We start from the raw sequence: 20,889 nt of genomic DNA on the forward strand, positions 1-20,889 counted from the left end.
CGATGCTATGAAGATACAAATCAGATCCTTCGCATGTCATTTCCCCAATTGAGGTTGAAACTTAACCTGATATGTCTTATGATGAAGAACCGATATAGATTTAGCTCGTGATATCAAAGAACTGAGAAATAAAAGAATAGTGTTAGTGAAAGTATTGTGGCATTGACTCGGGGTTGAAGAAGCTATGTGGGAACCCGAGGATGCTATGGGAAAACAATATCCAAACCTATTCACTGGTAAGATTTTCAGGGACGAAAATCCCTAAGGGGAGAGAGTTGTAACAACCCGGTTTTTAGCTAAATCAGAACAGTAGTTTTAGGACCACAAATCTGAGATTGGAAAAGTTTTTTAATATTATTTTGTGTGTTTATGGCATGAGATTAGATATCTTTGAAAGTTTGGTGTGTTAATTTTATCATTTAATTGGTTAATTTGAAAAAAAATGACTTAATCGCATAAAATGCAAAAGTGGCTTGCTATATGTTAAATATGCTTATTTGTTATGGCTTATTAAAGCAAAAGTCCTTATGTTGTTAATATGCCATTGATGTGGTTAATAGACATTAATGACCATCCATTAAGTGATTTTATAATGGTTTATTAAAGGTTAATTTGGTAAATTATGTATTAATGATAATAAAATAAAACAAAAATAAAAGATTAGGGAAATTCATCTTTGTTTTGCCGAAAGTTGAGAAGGAAAGTGTTCATCCATGGTGTTTTAGGGTTCGACTATTACCAAGCTCAATTGTAAGTTCATTTTTGTTCAGTTTTTGATGATTTTTATGTTTTTGTGATCGTTGTTATGTGTCCTAGCTAGCCCATGCTTAAATTTATGAAATTGTTGAGCATTTTATGGAATGCCATTGATGAATTCATGAGTTTTGTGAGGCTAAACGGTGAAATAAGAAAGCTTGGTGCTTGATATACATGTTTTGTAAAGTGATTTTGAGTAAAAATGCATATTAGGGATTAATTTGTGAAAATATGAAAATGTGGGTTTAAATGTATGAATAAATGAATGTTTTGGGCTGCTAGGGGCCTTAGGAAGATTCGGCTAAGGCATGGTTTTGATGAAATTTTGTATATTTGGTGTTTTGTGTATTAAGGACTAAAATATCAAAATGTGTAACTTTAGGGGCTAAAGTGCAAAAATGCCCAAAATGTGTTTGTTGATGAAATTGAATGACTTGGTGATTAAATGGGTTAATTCTGAATACATATAGATCAAGAAAGGAAGAATTCAGACTTAGATCGAGGGAAATTGAAGGTTATAAAATAATCGATCCAATTTGTCTATTCCGAGTATGAGGTAAGTTCCTACGTGATAAATGAAGTCACAATTAGGTTTTTAATGCTTTAATAATGCATAAATTATATATTTATGACTACGACTGTGTACGATGACAAGTGTACGATGTTTGGCACTTAGTGTCCATTTCAAGATAGCTTCGGCTATATACAACACTTAGTGTCCGAATTGAAATAGCCTTGGTTTTATGTGGCACTAAGTGTGCGATATTGAGATAGTTTTGGTTCAATGTGATGGCACTAAGTGTGCGATATCGTTATAGCTTCGGGTAAACATTTATGTACTAAGTGTGTGAGTTCTTAAAGCATTGAAAGATATCTGAACGATTTAGCGTATAGAACAAAGAGGTGAGGATGAAATAAATAAATACGAGAAAGTACAGGTACGTACATTACCTATATGGTAGTTGATACTATGTGTATGAAACTTGATGAAATGGTATATACATGATAAATGGTTATGAATTAGAATTGAATGAAGAGATGAGAACTACTAAGTGTTTATTAGTTGATGATTTAGATAATATGAATTGTTGAGTATTTTTGGTATGAACTTACTAAGCTATGAAGCTTACTGTGTGTTATTTGTCTATGTTTTATAGATCATCGAAGCTAGCATGGATTCGAGGATTGTCAGGAAATGTCATCACACTATCGATCATCTTGTTGGTACTTTTGAAGCTTGTATATATGGTATATGGCATGTATAGGCTAGTGATATTTTAGTATTTTTTGAGTCTTGATATTAGCCATGAGATGTGGCTTGTAAATGTGGTATGTATAACCATTTAAGTTAGCTTGATTTATGTGTTTGGTAAGTGTTATATGTGATGTATATAATGCCTTATGAATTGGTTTAGTTTGAGATGATGATATGATGAGTTTGGTGATATGAAATAGATGATATTATGATGAATTAGTGAATAGAGAATATATGCAAGTTGTGATGATTTTGGCATAATGATTTGGTATAATTTGAATATGGAATTGATTAGTTAAAATGGTTGATTATATACCTTATGTTATGTGTATGTTTTGATGGGTTTTAGTTGCTTATAAATAACTTGAAATGGCACCAAATAGGTTGATTTTTATGCACGATTGTAGGGTGGCAAATTGGCTTTTCAAATAGCCTATTTTTGTCCACACAGGTAGAGACATGGGCGTGTTTTACGGCCGTGTGCGACACACGGCTATGTTACATGGCTATGTGTCCCTTGGGGTAGCTCTACAAATTTAAGTCAGTCTCGAGCATGGGCTAGACACATGGGCGTGTGGTTAACCGTGTGACCGAAGTTAGTTTCGACCACGGCCAAGGCACATGGGCATGTCTCTGGCCGTGTGGTGCAAGTCAGTAAGTATACCCTGTTTTCACACGGTCTATGACATGGGCATGTCTGGTGGCCGTGTAAGGCACATAGCCTGTTCACACGGACGTGTGACCCTGTAATGAAAGACAATTTTCTAAGTTTCTTAAAGTTTGTAAATGTTATCGGTTTAGTCCCAAACCACTTCTAAGCATGTTTTAAGGTCTCGTAGACCTATGTAAGGGACATTGTGAACGATTTGAATGGATTTTGATTATGATTGCTTAAATGTGTGGGAATGAAGTGTATTAATTGGTAATGCCTCGTAACTCTATTCTGGCTACGTATACGGATTAAGGGTGTTACAAAAAAAATCTACAAACTTTTATTAATGGCCTAATTACCATATAAGGACCTTAAGTTTTGATTTCCATAGCTATTTGATTCTTATAGCTACTAGAATTCAATTTTCGCTTTTTATGCGATTTAGTCCTTCTCGTAATTAAACACTTAATTGATAAAATTTTCATATCAAAATTTTCACAAGTCATTTCTAACATATTATGGGCCACAGATAAAATAAAAATAAAATATATTTTGGATCAGATTTGTGGTTCTGAAACCACTGTTCTGATTTCACTGAAAAATAGGTTGTTACACCATAGCTCGAAAGAGCGTCCTGTTAATAGCCCTATCAAGCTTCCCATTATATGGTTCTTGTGAGCTTCCCGTAATAGCTCTTTGGAGCATCAAGATTGGTTGTGATCTTACATGTGTTGTGGACACACCTTAGCTCTTATGAGCTTCCCAATTATATGGCTCTTCGTGAGCTTCCCGTTAAATTGGCTCTCAGTGAGTTTGCCAAAATTCTCACTTGAACTTCCCAAAATATGGCTATCTGGAGCTTCCCATTAATGGCTCTTCGAAGCTAACTTTTATTAGCTCGCACGAGCTTCCCAATTTCGGCTCTTATGAGCTTCCCGTTAACAGCCCGGAAAAGCTTCCCATGACATGGCTCATGTGACAGCCCTATAGTGACCCTAGTCGGAAAGTGGTTTCGGGACCGCTAAACCGAGTCACCAAATTATTTGAATGTGATATTTATGGTCTAAAATATGTGAATATGAATGTGCGAAAATTTTAAGCTTCGATTTAGTTAATTGCATGTGAATGTAGTACATAGGACTTGTGTGACACTTTTGAAATGTGATAGACTAATCTATAAGGATCTAATAGTGCATGTAATCAAAAGGGAGGACTTGCATGTCAATTTCCCCCCTAATTAGTAGTGGCCGGCCATGAGCATGAGGGTGGACAAAATGTTATGGCTAAAACATGTCATAAACATGTTGCGTTAATGCTTCATGTAAGGAATAGTAAAATAAAGAGCATGGGCAATAAAGTATTAGTGTTAGTAGGATGAGAAAAAAGAAAGAAAGAATGTGTGTGATTGTTTCCCCCCCCCATTGCCGTGAGTTGAAGGAAAGAAAAAAAAAGTGTTCATCCTTGAACATCTTTGGCCAAAAACTTTAAGGAGAAAGGAAGAAGAAAGGTTGAAGAGGTTCGGCCATGCATGTAACTAGGCTAAGGTATGTTTGATGTTGCTCCATGAGATTCATGTATATTTTAGTAGTTAGCTTGAGTTCTAACTAGGCCATGGTTCAAATCTTTACTATGTCATGGAGATGATATTCGGCTAAGGTGGATTTGTGTTGATGTCATTTGCATGCTAAAAGTGAAGCTTTGTAATGATGCATGTGATGGTGGATTGATGATTCTTGAATCTTCTTTTTAGCATTTTTGAGTGAGACATTAAGTTCTTTGTTTAACCATGACCAAAATTGAAATGGTATGGTGTTGTGATGCATTCGGCCATGGTAGGAAGTAGAAGAGAAATATGGTTGTTGTTCACGTTATTTGGATGAGAAATGGTAGTAAGGTGAAGTGCAAATGTTAGTGTTTGATTTACTAGTGTATATATGTGTATTGGCCAAGTTTTGAACTTGGAACAAAATAGTGTTTAGTCAATACAAGTGACCATACTTGTAGAATGTATTAAGTGTTTTGAATCGGCCTCAACATAGACATGCATGTTCGGCCACATGAATGAGTACATAAGTTGATGTGTATGTTCGGCCATAGGTAAGCATATTGATGGCTTTATCTTGACTTAGAAAATTCGGCTAAGGGGAATATTAGCTAATATGTTGAATTCGATTCGTGATTTCGTACATATGTGACTCTAATGTCTAATGTATATATGGGCTAAGTACCTTGAGCTTCTCTTTTGATGTTCGAATGAATTGTATTAAATTGCTTAATGTGATTAAAAATGCGTATGACCATTTTGTATTTGAGCTAAAGGTGGCCATATGACCCATCAAATTCATTGTCATGTTCGGCCATAAGCTAGCATAATGAGACTTTAATAAGTTAAATTTGTTTGAATTAGCTCAAGAGCTTAGAGGACCAAAGTTGGATAAGGGAAAGGAAAAAGTGATCGAATAGCCGCCGAAATCGTTCGACAACATCTGAGGTAAGTTTTCGAGTAATGGAGCTTAGATTATGATTCAATTAGATTATGTCTTAAGTAAATCAAAATCATGCTCTTTGTATGTGGCTATTGAGCCGAAATTTGTAAGTGTGATAAGTGTTTTGTGTTTGAGCTTTGGTAATGAAAATGAAATATGGATGTGTCATGATTTATTGATATATGTGCATGGTTATTCGAATGATATCCGGGCTAAGTCCCGAAGGCTTTTGTGCTAGGTGACTATAACCGGACTAAGATCCGAAGGCATTCGTGCGAGTTGCTATATCCGGGCTAAGACCCGAAGGCATTTGTGCTAGCGATTATATCCGGGCTAAAACCCGAAGGCATTTGTGCTAGCGACTATATCCGGGCTAAGTCCCGAAGGCATTTATGCTAGTGACCACATCCGGGCTAAGACCCGAAGGCCTTGCGCATGTAGTTATATCCGGCTAAATCCCGAAGATTACTTGAGTCTGGGAATGACCGATCTGCTGTAATAATTTCAATTAATACGCTCGTAAAATCTCAACAATGAGGTATGTGTTGTACATGCATTGGATTAATTGATTCCTCTTAAATAGCATTCGCTCAGTCGATTAAGGAGCTTCCGGTTTTTGGTTAAGTTTATCCCTTATGTATGAATATAAAGGTTGGAAATGTGAAGTAGGACTCATTTTTTAGAATATATGTGTATATGAAATTATCCGTTTAGTTATATGAATGCTATACTTCAGTTGAACCTAATTCGATTGTTCAAAACTTACTAAGCATTAAATGCTTACTCCGTTTCTTTGAATCTCTGTTTTATAGATTTTGATTCATCAGCTATCGGACTCGGGAGTGTCGAAGTCGTCTGCCGCCCACACTATCAAAGCCCCTTTTGGTACACTTTTGGTTGAACTTTGAAATGGCATGTATAGGACTACCCTTTTCGTTGTTGGTCATGGACCCTTTGGTTTTGTATAAATTTGGATAGCCATGCGAAAATGGCTTATATACACTTTGAGCTTAATTTTATAATCGTCTTGTATATTCATTAAGAGGTATGGAAATGTTTGGTAACGATTAGCCATTGGAATGGTTAATCATGATCATATTTTGTGCTATTTATGCAAAAGGGCTAGTTGAATCATGGAAACTATGTAATAGGTAAAGTCTACCTTAAAAATAGATGCTGATAGCAGCAGCGACGTGAATGTGAAAAATAACTAAAAATAGTAGGAATGGAATTAAATAGTGAATAAATTATGTAATCGAACCTTGACGAATCTATTTTCATAGGAAAGTAACGAAACGATCATATGAACAGTATATTATGAGATATTTAAGTTTTCGTGAGACAGGGCCAGAACGGTTTCTGGATTCCCTATTCCGACTTTGGAAATTCATTATAAATTAACCAGAGATAATTAGAAGTCATGCCATATATGTATAGATTCCTTTTCGAGTCTAGTTTCTATAGAAACAAACGGCATCAGTATTGAAACCCTGTACAGGGAGATATCCAAGTCGTAATGCCCAAAGGTCAGTGTAGTCGAACCCTGAAACAGGGGAGACTTTAACTAATAAACTGTACTAATTGGCTCGACCAAAAATTCTAGAAAAAATTTGTAGATGAACATATGAGTCTAGTTTCAGGAAAAATTTACAAAACTGGTTTTCGAGTTTTGAAACTCAAGATATGATTTTTAAGGCGATAGTGATGCAGTAACCAGCTTGTCTGGAAAATTTTCAAATGGACTGTGAAAATAAGTGGATTAAGCCCGTTAACCCCTCGTGTCCGACTCCGGCAACGGTCTCGGGTGCGGGGTGTTACAGCTCATATGAGCTTCCTGTTATATGGCTCGAGAGAGTGCTTCCTGTTTAAGTGTTCTCATGAGCACTCCTGAGTATGAATTGGCGGATTATAGATTCGTACACTTTATGTGTACTACCTGATGTCTATCGATATTTCATAAGGTTCAACGGGCAAAGTTTTGATACAAGTTAAAAGAAGGTTTGAATAAATCAATAATTGTAGCTACCAGAAAATACAAGGAACTTTTTGTATGATCTCATCTTTATTACTTGAAATGTATTTAGAATTCATGACTAACTTGCTTAATTGAGTGTATGTGTTTAGGCAATTGGCCAATTTGCTTTGGATGTTTGTTATTTGAATGCTTACGTTAAATGAACATGATTGGTAAGTTAAATCCCTGTTATACGAACTTACTATGCATTAAATGCGTACACGGTTTTCTTTTCTCTATTTATAGTATTCGGAAGCTCGTGAAGGTTGGAACAAGTCAGAGCAAGATCACACTATCCTTCAACTCAATTTGGTATAAATAGTAAAACTATTTTTGGTCTAATGGCATGTATAGGCTAAGTTAGATAAAATGATGAAATGTTTCGGTTGTAACTAGCCATTGGAATGGCTAGTGATATTATGGTTAACGTATATTATGATATTATATTATGTTTGATATGTAAGTGTGCATGATTTGTATTATAGGTTTAAACATGCTTAAGTAAGAATATGTTCAATTGAGTAAGTTGGATATTTGAATCAATTTCATGATATATCATGCATAAGAATTTGATTTTGGCTTGGTTTAAATGTCTTGAATTGGTTGGTGAATCTACTTAAATGTGGTTGTAGGTAGCAGACACAATGGGTGAGAAAAGTGGCCTATTTTCGACCACACAGGTATGTGTCTCAGTCGTGTGTGACACACGACCATGCGCACGAGTGTATGGTTTGGCCGTGTGTTCCCTGCATCTTAAAAATTGAGAAACAGAATGCTCAGAATTGGTTACATGGGCAGAGACATAGGCGTGTGTCTTAGTCGTATGAAACACACGGTCCAACACACGGGTGTATGTCTTAGCCATGTAAAACCTGCACTTAATTTTTTTGTAAATTAAATTGTCCACACAGCCTAATACACGGGCGTGTGGCTAGCCGTGTGATGCAAGTCATAGAGTTACACGGGTAAGAACAAAACCGTGTACCTCACATCAAATGCCCACACAGTCTGGGACACGAGTGTGTGACCCTGTATTTAATAAAAAAAATTGAATTTCTTGAAAAATTCTCTGAGTTTTCGATATAGTACTGATTTGTTTCTAATGTTTAAATTGGGCCTAGATGGTGTCATATGATTAAATATGATTTGTTTCTGATATGAATTGTAATTGACTTGAATGATTTGTATTTGTTTTATAAACTTTGGTAATGCTCCTTAACCCTATTCCGACGACAGATATAGGTTAAGGGTGTTACATTTATTGGTATCAGAGCTACAATTTAGCTGATTCTCGGACAAACATAGCAAGTACGAGTTTAGCTATACATGCCATTATATAATTTGTGATAGTGTGATATCTCCTGACCATTTTAAACATCTTTTTCATATAGTAATGTTGTCCAACCGAGCTAAAGTTGAATCCGAGAAAGTTAAGAGCAATGCTCCAGCTTTAGTTCAAAGAGCTGCATCTAGCAGTAGTAGAAGCCCCGAATCTGAGGGACGAGGTGAGGAGGAAAAAGAAGCCTTCTTTCCATTAATGAATGAATGGTTTACTAAATATTTGATAACAAATTCTACTATACAACAACCTCCCCCTCCTACTCCTCAATCGATTCCTGATATGCCACACGGTGTTGAATCTGTTAGAATTGGTAAGCCTCTGGTAGATAAAATTTAGAAATATGGGACAGAAGAATTTAGGGCTACTACTGATGATGATCTGAAAAGGGCTAAATTTTGGCTAGAAAATACCATCAGGGTTTTGGATGAATTGTCTTGTATACCTAAAGAATGTCTAAAATATGTTGTATCTCTGCTAAAAGACTTAGCCTTCCACTGGTGGAATACCATCATTGCTGTTGTACCGAGAGAAAATGTTACATGGGAATTTTTCCAAACAGAATTTAAAAGGAATTACATTAGCCAGAGATTCCTTGATTAGAAAAAGAAGGAAATTTTAGATTTTAAACAGGGAAATATGATAGTATTCGAGTACAAACAAGAATTTATTTGGTTAAGTAAATATGCTAGAGAGTGTAGCCCACAGAAGTTGTCATGTGTAAAAGATTTGAGGAGGGATTAAATTGTTAGTTAAGATCTTGGAATTAAAAGAATTTGTTGTACTGTCTGACTGAGCACATAAAGCTGAAGAACTAAATAAAGGAAAGAGGCAGGTAGAGTTGGAAGCCCGAACTCTGCGTAAAAGATTTATGGTAAAGTCACAATCATCAGCTTCAAAGAAATCAAAGAAATATCATGATCGTTCTACCATATCTATAGGATAACTCTCAACGCTCTAATCCGAGATCTTCATCTCTATCCGTAACAAGTGTAGGAAGTGTTGGAAGTCCTAAACCAAGATGCAAACATTGTAATAAATTGCATTTCAGTGAATGTCGTATGAGAAGCGGAGCCTGCTTTAGGTGTGGTTCTTTTGACCACTATCTTAGAGATTGCCCGAAAAGACCTGAAAAAGATACTTTCCAGACTTTAAGGCCTAACAACCCCGCTTCTAAAGGTAGACCACCTCGTTAGTGGTATCCAAGGTGCGACAAAAGATTCAACAGTCAAATCTGAAGCACGAGCACTGGCAAGGACATATGTACTCTCAGCTACATATAGAAATATATCAAAAAAAAGGTATGATGCCTACCTTTCTTATGTGCTAGACACTAAAGTATATGAGTCGAAGATTAAATCAGTGTCAGTTGTTTGAGAATTTCTTGACGTGTTCCCAGAAGAATTACCTGGATTATCGCCAGTTAGAGAGGTGGAATTTTCTATAGATATTGCTCAAGGGACAACTCCAATATCTATAGCACCTTACAGAATGGCCCCTACAGAGTTAAAAGAATTGAAAGCACAGTTGCAAGAATTAACTGACAGAGGTTTTGCCTGACCCAGTTCTTCACCTTGGGGTGCACCGGCTCTGGTTATAAAGAAGAAAGATGGATCATTGAGACTGTGCATTGATTACAGGCAACTTAACGAAGTCACAATTAAGAACAAGTATTCACTGCTCTGTATTAACTTGTTTGATCAGTTAAAAGGTGCCACTATATTTTCAAATATTAATTTTCGTTCTGGATATTATCAGTTACGAATAAGACTCGAATGTACCGAAAATAGCTTTCGAAACTAGGTATGGACATTATGAGTTCCTTGTGATGTCGTTCGATTTGGCAAATGCACATGTGGTATTTATGGATTTAATGAATAGAATTTTAGGTCATATTTGGGTAGATTTGTGGTCGTATTTATTGATGATATTCTAGTATATTCTCAAGATGAAACTTAACATACTGACCATTTGAGAATTGTATTGCAAACTTTACATGAGAAACAACTATATGTCAAATTCAGTAAATGTGAGTTCTAGCTTTAGGAAGTTGGTTTCCTTGGACATATAGTATCTACAGAAGGTATCAAGGTGGATCTAAATAAAATTTTAGCTATTGTTAATTGGAAGCCACCGAAAAATGTGTTTGAAGTTAGAATTTTTCTGAGATTAGCTAAATATTAGCGAAGGTTTGTAAAAGGATTTTCTATGATAGCTTCTCTAATGACACAGTTGTTGTAGAAAGATGTAAAATTCGAATGGTTTGATAAGTGTGAGCAGAGTTTTGACAAACTGAAAGCTTTATTGACTGAAGAACCATGTTAGTTTAGCCTGAATCGAGTAAGGAATTTTTAATTTCTAGTGATGCATTATTGAATGGTTTAGGCTGTATTTTGATGGAAGAAGGAAAAGTAATAGCCTATGCTTCTAGACAGCTAAAACCATATGAAAAAAATTGCTCGATCCATGATTTAGAATTAGCAACAACTGTATTTCCTTTGAAAATTTGGCGACACTATTTTTTGGTGAAAAATGTCACATATTTACAAATCATAACAGTTTAAAGTATTTGATGTCGTAAAAGGATTTGAATATGAGACAGCGCGGGTGGCTTGAACTATTATGATTTGGTTATTGATTATCATCCAAGAAAAACCAATGTGGTTACAGATGCTTTGATCAGAAATTCTCTATTTACATTGCGAGCAATAAACACCCGATTGTCATTTTTTGATGATGGCTCAATCATAGTTGAGTTAAAAGCTAGACCGACGTTTCTACAGTAGATTTTTTATTATGAGCTAAACGGGTACAGTATGAGTTGAATTCTGCTTCAAAATTTCAAACTGGGTCTGATGGTTGTCTATTATTCAGAGGTAGAATATGTGTTCTAAAGAATTCGAAACTAGTACAGAAGATTTTAAATGAAACTCATAATGGTAATATGTTTGTTCATCTAGGAAGTAACAAAATGTACCATGATTTGAAAAATATGTACTAGTGGTCAGGAATGAAACGTGAAATTTTTGAATTTGTATCTAAATGATTAATATGCCAGTAGATTAAAGCCGAACATCAAGTACATTCAGTATTATTACAGCCAGTGATGATACTGGAATGGAAATGGGAAATAGTTACTGTGGACTTTGTACCGGGATTACCACTATCTCTAAAAAAGAATGATGCCATCTGTGTAATCATTGACCGTTTAACAAAGTCTACACACTTTATTCCGATACGTATGGATTTTTCCCTGGATAGATTAGCAGAGTTATATGTTTCTGGAACTCTTAAACTACATAGAGTACCGGTCTTTGTTATTTCAGACAGAGGTCCTTGATTTATATCCCTATTTTGGAATAAGTTGCAAGAAGCTCTGGGCACATAGTTACATTTCAGCACCGCTTTTCATCCTTAGATGGATGGACAATCCGAACATGTAATACAGATTTTGGGAGATATGCTTTGGTGTTGTGTGTTGGAATTCGAAGGTAACTAGGAAAAATATTTGCCTTTAGTTGAATTTGCATACAATAATAGCTATCAGTCAAGTATTAAAATGGCACCGTACGAAGTTCTATATGGTCGTAAATGTAGAACTTTGTTGTACTAGATGGAACTCAGTGAGAAAAAGATACATGGAGTGGATTTAATCCGTGAGACTGAAGAGAAGGTGAAAGTTATTTGAGATAGTTTAAAAGTAGCCTCTAATCGTCAAAACTCTTATTCTAATCTTAAATGAAAGGAGATAGAATTTCAAGTCGAAGACAAGGTATTCTTGAAATATCACCTTAGAAGAAATGTTTTCGGTTTGGTCGTAAAGGAAAACTGAGTCCATGGTTTATTGAACCATATTAGATTATTAAAATAATCGAACCTGTTGCATACATATTGGCATTACCATTAGAGGGTATCATTCAGATCCTTCACATGTTATTTCTCTGAAAGAAGTTGAGATTTAGCCTGATATGATTTACAGTGAGGAACCAATCAAAATTCTGGCACATAAGATGAAAGAGTTAAGAAATAAAAAGGTAGCTTTAGTGACAGTTCCTTGGCAATGACATGGAATAGAAGAAGCTACCTGGGAACTGGAGGAAACAATGAGAAAACAACACTCGAACCTCTTTACTGGTAAGATTTTTGAAGACAAAAATTCTTTAAGAGGGAAGAGTTGTAACAACCCGTTTTCAGTGAAATTGGAACAGTGGTTTCGAGACCACAAATCTAAGTCAAAAAGAAAATTTATTTTAATATTATGGCATGGTCTGCATTATGATAGGAATAACGTATGAAAATTTCGTTAAGAAAATTTTACCGATTCATGTTTCATCATACAAAGGACCAAATTGCATAAAATGAAAAAGTTGAGTTCTAGTAGCTATAGGTATTAAATAAATATGGAATTCAAAACTTGATGTCCTTATATGGTAATTAGACGATTAAAAAAATTTAGTAGATATTGATAATGATTCATCCATGGAAAATTAGAAAAACAAAAGGACTAAATTAGAATAAGAAATAAATTAAGAAGATAATAACTTAATATCATCTTATTTCATCATCTTCTCCAAATATTTTCCATGGAAACCCTAGGAAAGTGAAACAAAATCAAGCAAGCCTAATTAGGTAAGTAATATTGTCTTGTTTTTAGTAATTTTTATATTTTTTAGATTGGAATAACCTAAGCTAGCTATTTTGGGGATCAATTTTTAAAGATATTAAAGTATTGAAATTTTTCCATGGAAGAGTAAGATGGAATTTTGAAATTTATGATAGAAAATGAAAGGTTGTTGATAGATAAACAACTTTTGTAAAGGAAATTTTGATGAAATTGTGATTTAGGGACTAAATTGTAAAGATGTAAAAATTCATAGAAAGTTTCTAATTTTTGTGAAATACAACTGTTGTAAATGTTATATGAAAAATTTGGCTAGGCTTGGAATAAGGATTAAGTTGCATGAATTTCATTTTCCAAGCCTAAGGACGAAATTGAAATTAATAAAAAGTATAGAGGTAAAATGGTACTTTTTCCTAAAATGTGAATTGGATTGATTTGAATGTGAAATGTAATAAATTGATGATTAAATTCATATATATAGATCCGGAAATACCAAATAAGGAGTTAGATCGAGGAAAAGAAAAAGTTTTGGATTAGTAGATTCTCACATACGAACAAGTATCGAGGTAAGTTCGTGTAACTAAATTGTGTATATTTTCATATTCGAATTGAATGTTGTATATGTGAATTATGAATTTGTTATGTATATGAAAAAAATTATATATTTGACATGCCTGAGAATTGTTAAGCCTTGTTTGAATAAATGAAATTCGATGGATACAAGTTTCCCTATTTCCCTATTGGTTGTGATCTAGCATATGTTGCAGACACACGATAGCTCGAAAGAGTATCCTGTTAATAGCCCTCTCAAGCTAGCCATTATATGGTTCTTGCGAGCTTCTTGTAATAGCTCTTCGAAGCATCTTGATTGGTTGTGATCTTACATGTGTTGTGGACACACCTTAGCTCTTATGAGCTTCCCGATTATATGGCTCTTTGTGAGGTTCCCATTAAATTGTCTCTTTGTGAGCTTCCCAATATGGCTCACTTGAACTTCTTGTAATATGGCTATTCGAAGCTTCCCTTTAATGGCTCTTCAGAGCTATCTGTTATTAGCTCGCACAAGCTTCCCGATTTTGGCTCTTATGAGCTTCCTGTTATACAGCCCGGATAAGCTTCCTGTTACATGGCTCACATGAGCTTCCCGTTAAATGGCTTGAGAGAGTGCCTGCTATTTAAGTATTCTCATGAACACTCCTAAATATGAATTGACGGATTAAATATTTGTACACTTTATGTGTACTACCTAATGTTCATCGATATTTCATAAGGTTCAACTGGCAAAGTTTTGATACAAGTTAAGACAAGGTTTGAATAAATCAATATTTGTAGCTACCTGAAAATACAAGGAAATGTTTATATGATGAGCTCATCTTTATTACTTGAAATGTACTTAGAATTCATGACTAACTTGCTTGATTAAGTGTATGTGTTTAAGCAATTGGCCAAATTGCTTTGGATGTTTGTTATTTGAATGTTTACTTTAAATGAACATGATTGGTAAGTTAAATCCTTATTATACGAACTTACTAAGCATTAAATGCTTACACAGTTTTCTTTCCTCTGTTTATAGTATTCAGAAGCTCATGAAGGTTGGAGCGAGTTAGAGCAATATCACACTATCCTTCAACTCAATTTGGTATAAATAGTAAAACTATTTTTGGTATAATGGCATGTATAGGCTAAGTTAGATAAAATGATGAAATGTTTTGGTTGTAAGTAGCCATTAGAATGGCTAGTGATATTATGGTTAATGTATATGTATGAGATTATAATATGTTTGATATGTATGTGTGCATGATTGGTATTATAGGTTTAAACATGCTTAAGTAAGAATATGTTCAATTGAGTAAGTTGGATATTTGATTCAATGTCATGATATATCATGCATAAGAATTTGATTTTGGCTTGGTTTAAATGTCTTGAATTGGTTGGTGAATCTACTTAAATGTGGTTATAGGTGGAAGAAAAAATAGGTGAGAAAAGTGGCCTTGAAAATAGCATATTTTTGTCCACACGGGTAGACACACGGGCATGTGTCTCAACTGTGTGTGTCACACGGCCATGCACATGGACATGTGGTTTGGTCATGTGTCCCCTGCATCTTAAAAATTGAGAAACAAAATGCTTAGAATTGGTCACACGAGCAGAGATACAGGCGTGTGTCTCAGCCGTGTGAAACACACTACCCAACACACGAGCGTATGTCTTGGCCGTGTAAAACCTACATTTAATTTTTTTAAATTAAATTGTCCACACAGCCTATTACACGGGCTTGTGGCTAGCCGTGTGGCCCAAGTCAGAGAGTTACACAGGTATGAACACGGTCGTATACCTCACAACGAATGCCTAAATGTTCTGGGACACGGGCGTGTCACTTGGCTTTATGAGCTACACGGCCTACCCACACGGGCGTGTGACCCTTGTATTTAAGAAAAATTTTAAATTTCTCGAAAAATTATCTGAGTTTTTGATATTGTCCTGATTTGTTTCTAATGTTTAAATTGGGCCTCAAGGGTCCATTTAAGGGACAATATGATTAAGTATGATTAGTTTCTAATATGAATAGTAATTGACTTGAATTAATTGTATTTCTTCTGTAAACTCCGGTGATGCTCCTTAACCCTATTCTAGCGATGGATTAGGGGTGGTAAAATTTAAACAAAAATAACTAAATAAACGATTAAACCAATTAAACCAACCAAGAAGATTAACTTTTTTTAGGGGTTGCAATTAAACCAAATCACCTGAAGATTAACTTTTTTTAGGGGTTGCATGGAAAAAAAATAGCCCCAAAATGCTTGGGCACCACGTTGACCTTATATTGCGCCATAGGCATTGCATGTCGCGACACAACAGGTGATTTGTGCCTTATTTGGTTCGTATCATGCTTTCACAGTTCAGGAAGCTTATGCATCACTCGTCCCTTGTTCTTAAATTTATTGGGCCATAAATTAAGCATCTTACAAACTCAAATCAACACATTAGAACTGCCTAAGGCCCATATCGGCCTAATAGGTCACAAACACTCACAAAATTGTGTAAGAACAATTATTTTATTAACTTTTACTACTAAACTATTAATATAGAAAATGCAACAATTAGCTAGAAAACAAGCTTCTTAACTGCAAAAATATACCAAAATAACTACTACATTTGATATCAGGTCAATAAGTTTGTCAAGTAAATTGCAATTAATCCTTGTTGAGGAAGTGAGGTCGGGATATAAATGAATATCAATCAATTAATTAATCAGTTAGAGACCTAACCACCTATAAACTTATTATCATTTATAGTAAAATATCACACCAAAAATATATAAAAGTAAATGGGCGGTGTCTGCAAGTATACGGGTCAAATTGTAATATAATATATATGTACAATGGAACAGAAAAAGTATTCTGAGGATCATACCCAATGGAAGATGGAATAATTCTATAGAAAATCTCTTTACAATAATAAATCTAAATATTAATAATCAAATCTTATATGACAATAGATCATAAAATATATTAATAAGAGAAATTAAATAACTAAAATATATAAACAAGAAAATGACTAAACATATTAAGCCAATCAGGAATATTAACTCCTTCCAAGGTTTGTAATTAATCTCGAATTAGACTTTTAGGTGGATTATAGCAAATTAACCAATTATTACCTCCCAGACTCTAACTAATTAATCGATTGGTTGATACTCACTTATCTCCCTACCTCACTTTCTCAATTAGGATAAATTATGATTTACTCGGCTAAACTTATCTCCTGATCTCATTTAACCTATGATAACTTCATGGTGTTTTTAACCCTAGGGTTTAGAAACGCGTAATCTATACCAACTAATCCTCTCGAGAAATCTTAAATCCTCTGTTAATCACGTCCCCATCCACTCATTAATCTCCCCTAAGGGAATTAGCTACTCATGTTATTTAGAATCTTAATCTCAATTGAATAAAACATGTAAAAACCACAATTTAATTGAAATTTTTTTTATATTAATCCTAATTTTGATGTCGAATAGAGGATGGAGTAACTAATCTCTCGATTGGAATAATCAACTATCATCGGTTGCGAAGAAGAAATAAATTGAAATACTTCGATAATATAAAAGAACTATTGGATAGAAACCGATTCCAAGAGGGAAAACAAAGAGTTTATGAAAATTGAAAGAAAAATACATCTAGTCCTACTCTTAAACTACTAGGGTTTTTGAATGCGTCTAAGACAACTTAGTTACATCAAACCCCTAAGGTCTTATTTATAGGAGTGTTGCCAGTCTAAATTAGGTCTTTCGCACGTCCTAGGTCTATGTATAAAGTCAATTGTGTAGACAAAAATAGCCTTGGTAAACTTGGGCATCACGTCGACCTATTCTGTGCCATAGGCCTTCATTGCGCAACACGACATGTGTTCCACACCTTCTTTAGTTCATTTCATGCATTAACGGCTCGACAAACTTGTGCATCACTAGTCCCTTGCTCCCACGTCAATTGGGCCTATAATTCATCATTCTACTCACTCAATTCAACACATTAGCACTACTAACTACTAAGTACCAAAAACATAATATTAAATACTAAATTGCCTAGAAAACAATCTCCTTAAATGCAGAAGTAGAGTAAAATCACTACTACATTTTATAGCAAGTCAAATACCCCCACACTTAATTTTTTACTTGTCCTCAAGCAAACTAAACAAAATGAAATAAAAAATAAAAACAAACTAAACTGAAAATAATAAATAAATATGCAAAGAAAAGAAAATGTACTTAAGCTAGCTTGGTATAGGAAGTTGGATAGAAGTATATTAACAAAATAAGGTAAATAAACAAATAACTCTAGTGTGATATACAATTGACTTACCATTTCTAAAATTAGACATGTTAGTTAAATAGACTACAAAGCAAACAAATAAAGGAATGTTAATTATAGATTTCCATCAAAATATATATACAAATAGACAATTATGTTCAAATGAATATAATTTTAAAACATCAAAACTTTTCACAATTTCATCCATATAAAGTACTACCTAAGTCATATACAGCTTTTTGGCTTGTAACGTTCTGTGGCTTAGGTTGGTTCGAAATTCAAATAATAGGCTCGACAAAACGGTATTCATGAGTACAATCATTTGGGCTCTTAATATTTTTTTTCAAACAAATATGAGTACTCTTTCTCTAACTCCTTTTGCTTTTATTTTTTTCATCGAGATTTTCTCGATTGGCATTTTACCTTACTTTTTTACAAGCTCAAGAAATCTTATACTCACTATACCATACAATTCCTTAGTTCTCTCATTTTTTTTATTTTTTGAAACCACCGAGATGTATATACCTAATCCCTTAATATCAATGGTCGGACGCCTAAATCCATACAATGACCAAGAAATTAAATGATCAAATATTCTTTTTGGCTTAGGGTTTCATTTATGGTTTATCAAGAAAATGGGTTAAGGCTTCAAATTAGGTACTAGGGAAAATATTTACTGGGTAGCTTTTTGGCTCGAAAAATTGTCTACCAAAAAATGCCTTAGGTCGTCCCTAGGTAATTCTATACATGGATTAGATCGGCCAAGTCTATCAATTTCTACAACCTATGATTCAATTAAACATGCATGTTATTTATATGTCTATTTATCATGTGGTATACTTAACATCTAAAATCTATTCACGGTGTAATAACATGAACTTAGTCTAAAATTAGAAAATTTGAATAAATTATTATCAAAATAAATTTATATTTTATTCACAAAATCCTATTAACATGCTTCCAACCAATCACTCGTAGTTGTACAAGCTCAAGCACATAGAGAACATGCAAAAATAAAAATTTAAAAATTACTAAAAACTAGAAAAATAAAATACATAATATTTTAATGATTCTTCTAAGTCACCCCCACACATTATTTGACACATTGTCTCTAATTTGGAATAAAAATATAAAGTAAAGAGGTTACCCAATTGGCGTGATTCGTGCAACTCAATTGGTGGGACTACTCCTCCTTTCAGTTTTGGCTAGTAATTGTAGTGTCGTAAAAAATTGTGAGGTTCCTACAAAGAAAAATTAAAAACACACAAATATATATATAAAAAATAATAGGCCCTAATTAATTAAAAACTAAAACAAAAATTAAAAATCATCCCAAATAAAAATAAAGTGAAAAGCCCAAAAAAATTGAAAATTAAAAATTAAATGAAATTGTTTAAAATTAGTAAAAATCAGAATCTGACACTTCCAGTTCCTTCTCTTCCTTTGTCTTGCTTGGTTTAGCCTTCACCTCATACTTAGCTACTAGAAATTGTGACATCTTCAACCTATTTTTCCTCGCATAGTCCTCGTAGACTGGATCCACTTCTTACAATCATCGAATTATCCATTCCAAATAAGGTAACAGCTTCTCGCCCAATGTGGTTTTATCTTGATGTCCCACTTTCATTTTTGATTTCCCTCCAAGTGTTTTATGTAATGCCCCAAATTTCCCTAATTTCAGCTTTTGTAAACTTGTAACACAAATATCTGTCAGCTTTAGTGGTTATGTGTTCTGGGAGTGTTTGGGAGGTCCTAAGTTCAAGCTTTCGCTTGGGTAAATTTGGGCATTTTTATGAACAAAGCCTTAACTGGGTACGGCAGGCTTTCTTTTTTTTGTTGGTAAGCTTACAACAGAATGGGCCTGCTGGTCTGGTGGATAGGAAGAGTGTTGGGGAGAAGGAGGTCTTGTGTTTGAGTATTGATGTGGGTACTATTTTTACTCCTATATTCGGCTAGAGTTTGTGTTGTTCTGGAAATCTGAGTAGTTGGCTGTTAAGGGAGAGGCCGTGTGCGAAACATTAGCTCGATCAATTAGGATGTGTGGGCCACATGGGTGAACCACACAGGCGTGTGGAATTCTGGGTCAGGCCATGTAATCCACACTGCCAAGGCCAATTTGGGCTGTGTGGGCCACATGGGCGTGTGAGCCCATTTGGGTGAAATAATCTGTAAGGTTGCACGGGTCACCCAAGTCGACTGTGACCTATCGTAGGGTCGATAATCATTACATAGACCCCTGATTCTGTGATCTTATTATGTGATGGGTGTATTAAGCATGTTACTCTTAGCATGTGTATCTGACCAATTGTATGATCTGTTAAATTGCATTGTAGCATGCCATATTTATATGATGCATTGCATCGGGGTGGGGTTGGTGTTATGATGGAGAAAGTATTCTGAAAGGCTCTTAAGCCTGTTATCTAGCACCTTAGCTGCAATTATCTGATTATGTGCCGCTTTTCGGTACAGCACGGTGTGTTGGGATGGGTGGGTCGATTTTATCCCCACATGGTGTGTTGGGTTAGATGGAGTTGGTGTTCAGGGCTGGTGGGCATGATTTTATTATTCTATTCTGATATGCATGTTATATCTGAGACGGGCTAGAGCCCAGTTCATATCTGATTCTGTATCTGAGTAGACTAAGGTCCTCATCGATTCTGTAAAGGGCATGCCCGAATTATCTGCTGTTTGGATATATGACTGACTTCTGCTTCTGTGTATATTTTCTATAAGGATTACATACTGAGTTTGCAAAAACTCGCCCTTTTCTGTTTAAACTATGTAGGTAATCCTCAAACTTGATGGATCGGTGCAGCGGAGGGCTCAACGGTGACCACCATTACGAAACTGCTTATTTACGGTTTTTGGAGGTTTCATCACTTATTTCTTGTTGGTATTTTATGTATGATAGACTTGGGACTATTTGGTTTTAATTTGGGACTTTGAACTGTTGAT

This window comes from Gossypium hirsutum, chromosome A08 (genome assembly GCF_007990345.1).
Source record: "Gossypium hirsutum isolate 1008001.06 chromosome A08, Gossypium_hirsutum_v2.1, whole genome shotgun sequence".
Taxonomy (NCBI): domain Eukaryota; kingdom Viridiplantae; phylum Streptophyta; class Magnoliopsida; order Malvales; family Malvaceae; genus Gossypium; species Gossypium hirsutum.